The sequence below is a fragment of the Limulus polyphemus genome, unplaced genomic scaffold (assembly GCF_000517525.1).
Source record: "Limulus polyphemus unplaced genomic scaffold, Limulus_polyphemus-2.1.2 Scaffold99, whole genome shotgun sequence".
NCBI classification, from domain to species: Eukaryota; Metazoa; Arthropoda; class Merostomata; order Xiphosura; family Limulidae; genus Limulus; species Limulus polyphemus.
Genome location: NW_013665709.1, coordinates 1009430 through 1018174, shown reverse-complemented (window position 1 = coordinate 1018174; position 8745 = coordinate 1009430). Strand labels below are relative to the sequence as shown.

The window sequence follows — 8745 nt, the reverse complement described above, 5'->3', positions numbered from 1 at the left end:
TCCAGAGAAGAATACCATCTTCAAGCTTCAACTGGTCCCATTGTGTCCAATAGTTCTTTGTCACAGAGCTTAGACTAGACACCTTCTCCCAAGCAGGGCGCAAGACACTTGCTTTTAGAAAATCAATTTTTGGCTTCAAATCTTGGTCTTTCTCCTGCTCTGCTTTAATATCTATACCTGGTTCCACATCACCATCATCAACTTCTTCAGTCGCTTTGACTTCAGCTTGATGGCACCTGGTTAGTTCAACCTCTCTTTTGCAGCATTGTCTGCAGTCATTTTCGCAGGGTCTTCAGCTCAGTCCATCGCATTTCCATGAGATTTTCTTTCTCTATATTCAATATCATAATTATACTAGTCTATTTTCCCGATCCAATGTGCCAGTTGTCCCTCTGGGTTCTTTAATGATCTTAACCAGCGTAATTCAGCATGGTCTGTCCTGATGGTAAACCTAGCCCCATAGAGGTAAGGATGGAAATATTCCAGACTCTTTACTATAGCAAGGAGTTCCCTCCGTGTTACACAGTAGTTCCTCTCTGGTCTACTCAAAACACTACTGAAGACAACACTCCTCCAATTCCGACATTACTAGCATCACAATCCAGTATGTACAGCAGTGAGGGATCTGGAAGCTTTAAAAGTGGAGCTGAGGCCAATTTTTCTTTCAGTGTCTTGAAAGCATGCTGGTAAGAAACTGTCCATTCGAACTTCTGGCCTTTTTTGGTCAAATAATGTAGTGGAGCTGCCATAGTTGCAAAGTCCTTCACAAACTTCGGGTAATAGGTATAGAGTCCCAAGAAACTTCTTAACTTTCCCATATTGTCTGGTGTTGACCAATCACGCACTGCTTTCACCTTGTCAGGATCAGTTTGCACACCATGCTCACTTTCAATGTGACCTAAGTAAAGCACCTCTTTCTGGAACAAGTGGCATTTCTTGGGATAGAGTTTGAGGTTTGCTGTTTTTAAACGCTTGAATACTTCCTCTAGCTGGCACATTTTCTCATCAAAAGTTGTTGCAAATACAATGACATCATCCATGTACACTATCCAGACGTTTTACCAGCGTCACGTGACTTCCGCTGTCATGACATTACTATTTCACACAACCACTATAAAATTGTTGCAGCAAGTTATTAACATGAAATATTTAATATAAGTGTGAGATTTTCCCTCTACAGCGTAGTTACTGTAGAAACCCTAAAATGAATAAATGCCTTTACTTTCAATTATTTCAACGATAGCCTGAAAAAAAAAAACATTTATAGAGAGAAATATGGCGATTTGAATAACAAAATAAATTATCAAAACCGTACTTTTAAGATGAAATTAACATTTTTTGTTTCTTTCTTACTTACTTAAATATTTTCTCATCTACCCTACTGATTTTTTTCCATATTTTCTTGATATAAATTCATTTGATTTTAACAGCGGCTCTAAAAAGTTCACGTTTGCATTCATTTAGAATATAGCTAGAACTAATGTAGTATCCACAAATGAAATTATTAGCTTTATAGACAAGAATAGTAACCTCAAAAAAGAAAAGAGGAATGGTAAGAAATGTATCACAGAGTTAAACTGCATTTCTGACTCGGACTGAGTTGATAAAAAAAGAGAGGGATTGAACGTAGTTTAAATTAAAGTGCAATTTAGTCTTTATTTATAATCAAAATAAATCAAAATCGATGAGTGCATAACACACACACACTAAAAACAACACCATGTTACGTCTCTGGTCGTTTGTTAATTTCCGGTATAAATTCTTCCCGAGGAACTTCAGCGATACAAGTACTTTCTTAAATAAGACTAGTTTATTTTTCCTCGATACAACTTTGCAATACACAGAATTTCCACAGTCACTTTAACTTAAACACACGCTATAATTCACAACGATTCAGGCACTTATTATCTCCGCTTTATTTGCCGGGTTTATATACTAAAAAAGAGGGCGTCTATAATGCACTCGGGCCTTCATGATCCTTCTAGAAACTCATCACGTGATACCAGCGTCATGTGACTTCCGCTGTCGTAACATCTACTTTCTGACATTTGGAGAGAACTCTTAATCCAGAATAATCATCTGGTTATTCCATAAGTAAAAATATAAATGATATATTCTCCAGTTTACATGGTTAGAAACTACATGCTATATTAAACCATGCAGCTCTACTGTGACTTTTTCTGTGAAGGAATTAAAGTGACACCAAAAAGGAACGTCATGTGATAATAGGTAACAATAATACTATAAAGTTATCCACATATCATAAACAGTTTTCTATTGTTGATTAATAGGTTGAACAATCGCCAAGTTTTTATATATTTTTATTTAAAAAGGATGACGTTTCGAGCTAGCGCTTTTCGTCAGATCATACAGTTTACAACTTGACGATTGTTCAACCTATTATTTAATTTGGATATTTTCGTCGTCTATGCGGTTTTAACTATATTTGTCTTTTTATGAAACCAGTACATATACCTACACGTATTTCGATGTAGTAAGAAAAAGCAATGATATGTATAAAATAACAACGTTATATAGCAATCAGGATCTTATAAAGCTATCTTTTTATGTGTAGGCTCTTACTGTCCTTGTAGAGCTGCTTGATATGTCATCCTTCGTTTCTAAACTAAGAGGATGAAAGGAAAACACCAAAGACAGTACACCGTGAGGAGTGTTTAAGTATTTACTAACGTAACAAATGACAAATGAAGGTATTTTAAACAGTATTATAATGAAAACTTATCCCAGCAAAAATAAATATAATTGCACAGTGAGAATAACGTTCTGCGTTAGTAGATTTGGTCTTGTTCCTATAGGAATTTTTGTCGTATGACACTCTTTTTGTCCAAATAATGTTCTGTGTAAAAATATGCAGGTTTTTGAACTGATGGTGTTTTGAGTTGCAATAAGTTTTCTTCTGTCATGTAAATAAAATCGATTTCTAGAATACTAAGTTGTTCCCCTGTACAAAACATTCCCCTGAAATATTATAACTAATTTGTCTTTTTTTCCAGACGTTATTATTATTATTATTTTACAGAGAGATGTTAACATTCGAGTGAAAGTCGTGACGCATGAGTCAGGATTTACTATTATTTCATCCAACATCTGGACCCAAGGATTACACAAATGGAATAACGCAAAATTCTGGTAACTTCTCGAGGATGAGGGCTTGTACCAAAGAACCCAAAATTAAAGTTAAACTGTATAATCTAAACAAAGATTTATTACCGAACATTCTTCAAATTTCTCGAAGTGTGTAGGCACTATTAGATGTGTAAACGTTTCTAGAAAAATGGTTCGTGCTAATAAAGCACGGATTTTTATATTATTTGTTTGTTTTGTGCGTTATTTAACGTTGTGATTTGAACTTTTCTGTGGTGAAGTATGTCGCTGAAATCAATTCTACAGTTTGTTACAACCTAGACTACAGGTAGCGAGTAGTGGTGCTGATGTTGAGTCTTTGGCTCAAACTGAACCGAGTTTTGGAACCAGTGATGTTGATTCGTCAACCCTTGCTACTGCAGCTTCCTCACCCTCTTCATCGACTTCAGTTAAATACCAGAAGAAATGGGAAGAGAAATATGAATGGCTGTTTTTGATGCATCCTTTGGAGGGACGTTTTGTAAGTACAGCCGAGAAGGTGTGAAAAATTATTTAGATGCACTACATAGAGCAGATGGTGTTTCCATAACAACTCCGCTTACCAACTTTCGAAAAGCAACTGGGAATACCGGGAAACTTGACAAACATTCTAAGTCCGAGAAACATGTTCGTGAAGAGGGTCTTAAAAGACCGGTTCACTTACTAGTTCTACAGTTTACACAGAAATGTAGTCGGTTCATACTTTACTAGTTCTACAGTTGACATAGAAAAATAGTCGGTTCATACTTTACTAGTTCTACAGCTAACTCAGGAATGTAGTCGGTACATACTTAACTAGTTCTACAGTTCACACAGGAATGTAGTCGGTTCATATTTTACTAGTTCTACAGTTCACACAGAAATGTAGTCGGTTCATACTTTACTAGTTCTACAGTTGACTCAGGAATGTAGTCGGTTCATACTTTACTAGTTCTACAGTTGACTCAGGAATGTAGTCGGTTCATACTTTACTAGTTCTACAGTTGACTCAGGAATGTAATCGCAACAGGGAAGCAATGGCTACGTTTGTGGGAAACGTCTACTTGTTTGCAAAAGAAGAAATCCTACATACTATGAAGTAAGAACAATTAATTTTTCATCTTATTATTCTACAAGACTACTCCCTGAAACAATGGGTAGAAAATCCGAGCGAAACTGGTGTGAAATACAGCTACATCGTTTTGCTTTTGTGCTTTATCTTTGTCAAATCTGTGTGTTATTTTTCTGAATTTCTTTGTTTCTGTCTTTTCCTTCAGAAACTAATTCAAGATCTCGTCACTTGCATAATTTCAGTTATCTTTAAAGTTACTTTAATTTAGACTAATCTCATTTTATTCAACAATTGGATATCTAGTGAATGAACTCCCTCGGTGTCTAAGCGGTAAGTTTGAATGCTTTTAGCGCTAAAATTCTGGTTTCCATTCTCGCAATTGGCACAGCATCGATCGCCTCATGTGCTTAATAACAAATAAACATAAATTATTTTGGCTTGTGAACACAAAGTTTTCAAGTCACAGAGACACAAACCTTTTGTATTCACTTTTACTAACCAAAATGTTGAGTCTCTAGTCATGTGGGACATTTTACATGTGTACTTAATATTTTGTGCCTAGAATACGGTATTAATATGATTCAAAAATACAAATACATTATCAATAGTAACATTTTATACTCTGATTTCAAAGCTCATAAGCAAGTTATAAGACTTGGGCAATTTTGATAATGTTGCTTCTTTACAATTTTTTTATATAATAATAAAATATTTACCTTTTATGTTAGCTCTTTGTTTTGTTGTTTTTTCATATTGCTAGAAAATAACATTCATAAATTTTATACTTTTTATTAATTTATTAATGTTATTTTCTAGCGATTATTGCATCACAGAACAGTGGTGTTGTGGTATTAAGTTACTCTGATACTTGGCAGGAAACTATCAAGTATCCACAAAGTGCAGGTTCCGAAGAGAATAATTTCTAACACGAACAACGAAGATACAACAATTGTATAAATGCATAAAATATTCATTCATAAAACATAATATTTGTGCAACTTACCGATTGGCTGACTTCTAACTCATTGATTAACTTCTGTCTACTGGGAAGAAACGTCTTCATACAGTTACACACAACGTAATAAAGATATAGTATTGGACATCCCATATTTTTTTATTTAATGGAGTCCTCGTTTGGTATTTCACAAACCTTAGGTAACCTACTTCGGTGATTCTTCCAAGTAAACAAATTTGAAGGATAAATTATCAATTCACATTAACTTGTACAAGCCTCTGTTCCATCTCTCGGAATGAGTATGATCCTACTCCAGGAGGACATGAATCAGAAACACGGGCACGCAAGTATAAGCCTATAGACGAAGAGTTATAGTCTGTAACCTTTATCTGAGGTAGAGAAGTATTGTTCGTTTAAGACCTTCCTACATTCAGTCCACAAAGATGCCATTAACTATTTAGGACTAGGTCACTTGCTCAGACGTTTAGAAAGATACACAAGTATGCTTGTCTAAGGTAAATTCCACACTAATTATGAAAAGGTAATATAATATAGTTGTATTTAATTCTTGTCTGCTAGGCTTTGATTTAGTTACAAGGTCACTATAAGATCTGTTTATGAGTGTTTGAGCCTACAGCTGTTTCTTTTACTGAATATTAACATATTTTAATACCAACGTGAAACGATTTAACTGATTTCCTATCTGTAAGATATGCTTTTTGATAATAACTCTCATTAATTTTCTTTTGTTTCTCAGTTTTTGTATAAGTTCAGCTTGTTGGTACTACTATAGAAATATTTGGCATCTGTTTTCTAAATTCATATTATTTTCAGTGATAACTAAAAAAAAACACGACAATACAGGTTTCACGGACCTTCTAAACTCACGCTAGCGAATCTATATTTTGAATGAAATTTCTTTAATAGATAAAAAGTAGAAAAAACTCGTTTGTTGTGTTATTACAACTAAATTTACAAATGTTAAGTGTTGGGCAATTTATCAAATAATTCCTAATCATTGTGTATTTAAGCATTTTAAACAACATTGAATTATCTCTATTGACGTAATTAAGAGATTAAAATATTCAGATTTATCTGCAGATAGATGGGTAGATAGACAGATAAATAAAACATTTTCTTTGTAGATATTAAAATTCAAAAACCTCACTCACAACGAAAAAGCTGATATTTGATTAAGGTTTGTACGTTTAAAACACACTAAATATTCTATCATTGTTCTTCATGATCGTTAATTTTCCTGGATTTTAAAACTTTGTTGGAGCAAAAAGCAAAAGGCACCAGTAAAAGAAGACTTACTTCTGTATAATGGAAAGTGTTACATGTTACACATTCGAACCAGATTTAATGAATCTCTAGCCCAAGATTAAAGCTCCGAACACCTACATAAGACGTGTCAGTAGTAAGTATAGTATGAACTAAATATAGCATATTGATCTAAGTTTACTTGTGTATTAATCGATAGTATTTTTCAACTACCTTGTTATCAATTTTATACATATATTCGCTTGTTTAAAGCGAAATACACAGATATATATATATATAATAATGATAAACATCTGGACAAAGTGTTTGAAAACTGCCTCACCTAGTTGCCACTCTTTCTGAATGTTTGCTTTTAATTAAGCACAAAGCTACACAATGGGCTATCTGTGCTCTGCCCACCCGGGTATCGAAACCCGGTTTCTAGTGTTGTAAGTCCGAAGACATACCGCTGTGCCACTGGGGGGGGGGGGGTCTTTCTGGATGAAATACAATTTTTGTTACTATAGAAACACTAGTAATATTTTTTCCCCTCGATTCGGGTAAATAGTATATTCATTCGTATGAAAATCATGATAAGAAAATATATTGAATGCATCAATGTTAATAAAGGTAACTATTAGAGGTTACGTTAAAATGAGGCATAAAGTTCATAAGATAAGTTTGTTATTAATTGGTAATTTCTCATAAAATCTGCCAGTCTTTGGTAACTGAAGCAGTGATTTCCTATCATATTAAAAACCACTGAAGTTCATTTTAGTAGAAATGTATTCAGTTATTCTCATTGTCATGACCATAAAAAAAAACACAAAAAACTCGTTACAACTTTTTTTCTTTTTGGATAAGTAAAAACGATCTAAATTAAATAAAAAGCGTCTTTTGGCTACTGACTCCTGTATCAAAATTGTGTGATTCACAGATATTTTGAATAGTTCAAACAGCGACTAGTTACGCCAACAACGCAAGTATCACAAGTTCATGGTAGTACTTTGTTTACTAACACCGATAAACTAGTTTATTTATTAAATTCTATATTATAGCAATTAGTAAAACTTCAACAAGCTCGAAGCTCAACAACGTACAATCATCTTTGTTGTCCTACATTTTGTAATCATGGAGTTTTATCGAGTACCTACTATTTCAAGTATTAATTACGCAGCGTTTGAATGCTGCTGCCATCTACACATCAGAAATTTTAATAAAATAAAGCAATCTATAAGATCGCAAAAATCTTCATGTTACAGTCCTTGTAATAAAGCCCCCCCCCCCAGTAGCACAGCGGTATGTCTGCGGATTTACAACGGTAGAAACTGGGTTTCGATACCTGTGATGGGCAGAGCACATATAGCCCATTGTGTAGCTTTGTGCTTAACTTCAAACAAACAAACAATTCACCTCAGATGGCAAAAGAGCTAGGCTTTTCTTATGTGGTTGATGTCACAGACAATTGGCTCCTAACGTAGGCATTTGTTTTTTCGAGATTTGACATGAAATGGATCACAATTTTTCTTATTTTGCCTATACAGGTAGAAGGGTTTAGATGTGAGAAGCATATATGGGTAAAATTGAATGTTCAATAAGCGATAACATTTTTGAACTGGTTTAAAACAGTCTTTTAGCTTGAATGAATATATATTTAGATATATAGAGATATTTCAATATGAGAGTGTCAGTGATTTTCTGGCTTTTACTATTTTCAGTAGCGATTGATTTCACTTATAAGTACAATGCTTTTGACACCATCTGTTTTATTTATTTTAAAAAAGGTACATTCTGTTGCGCTTACATAAATTGTCCACAGATGGCAATAGTATCCCACTATTATGCTTTAAATCGATGTATCTCACAGTAACGACCATAGAGAAGAAAGTCAGTTATTTCGGACAGTTTCCTGCTTTAGTACTTAAGGTTTTACTTTGCAAATTCTTATTTAATTTTTTACAATTGCTAGATAACAATAATATTTTGGAAATTGAATTTTCCAGAGTTTATTGTTTATTGATGTATAACTGTGCTTTAATTATCAGCTGAAGTCTGTTGACGGATGAAATTAAATTTACTGTATCTTTGCAGAGATGTTAATGTGCGTTATTTAGTAAATCACACATTACAAGATATGTTTATTTCACGTTATTTAGTAAATCACACTTTACAAGATGTGTTTATTTCACGTTATTTAGTAAATCACACTTTACAAGATATGTTTATTTCACGTTATTTAGTAAATCACACTTTACAAGATATGTTTATTTCACGTTATTTAGTAAATCACACTTTACAAGATATGTTTATTTCACGTTATTTAGTAAATCAC

General features: G+C 33.6%; 1 long non-coding RNA gene across 1 annotated transcript in view; it reads left to right on the top strand.

Moving 5' to 3' along the window:
- Positions 1 to 3331, top strand: part of LOC111088619 — a 10996-nt gene extending 7665 nt beyond the window's left edge. Inside the window, exons 3-4 of the long non-coding RNA XR_002613086.1 lie at positions 2576 to 2711; positions 3041 to 3331. This is a non-coding gene — a long non-coding RNA (uncharacterized LOC111088619). The remainder of the gene's footprint in view (positions 1 to 2575; positions 2712 to 3040) is intronic.
- Positions 3332 to 8745: the final 5414 nt, after the last annotated feature.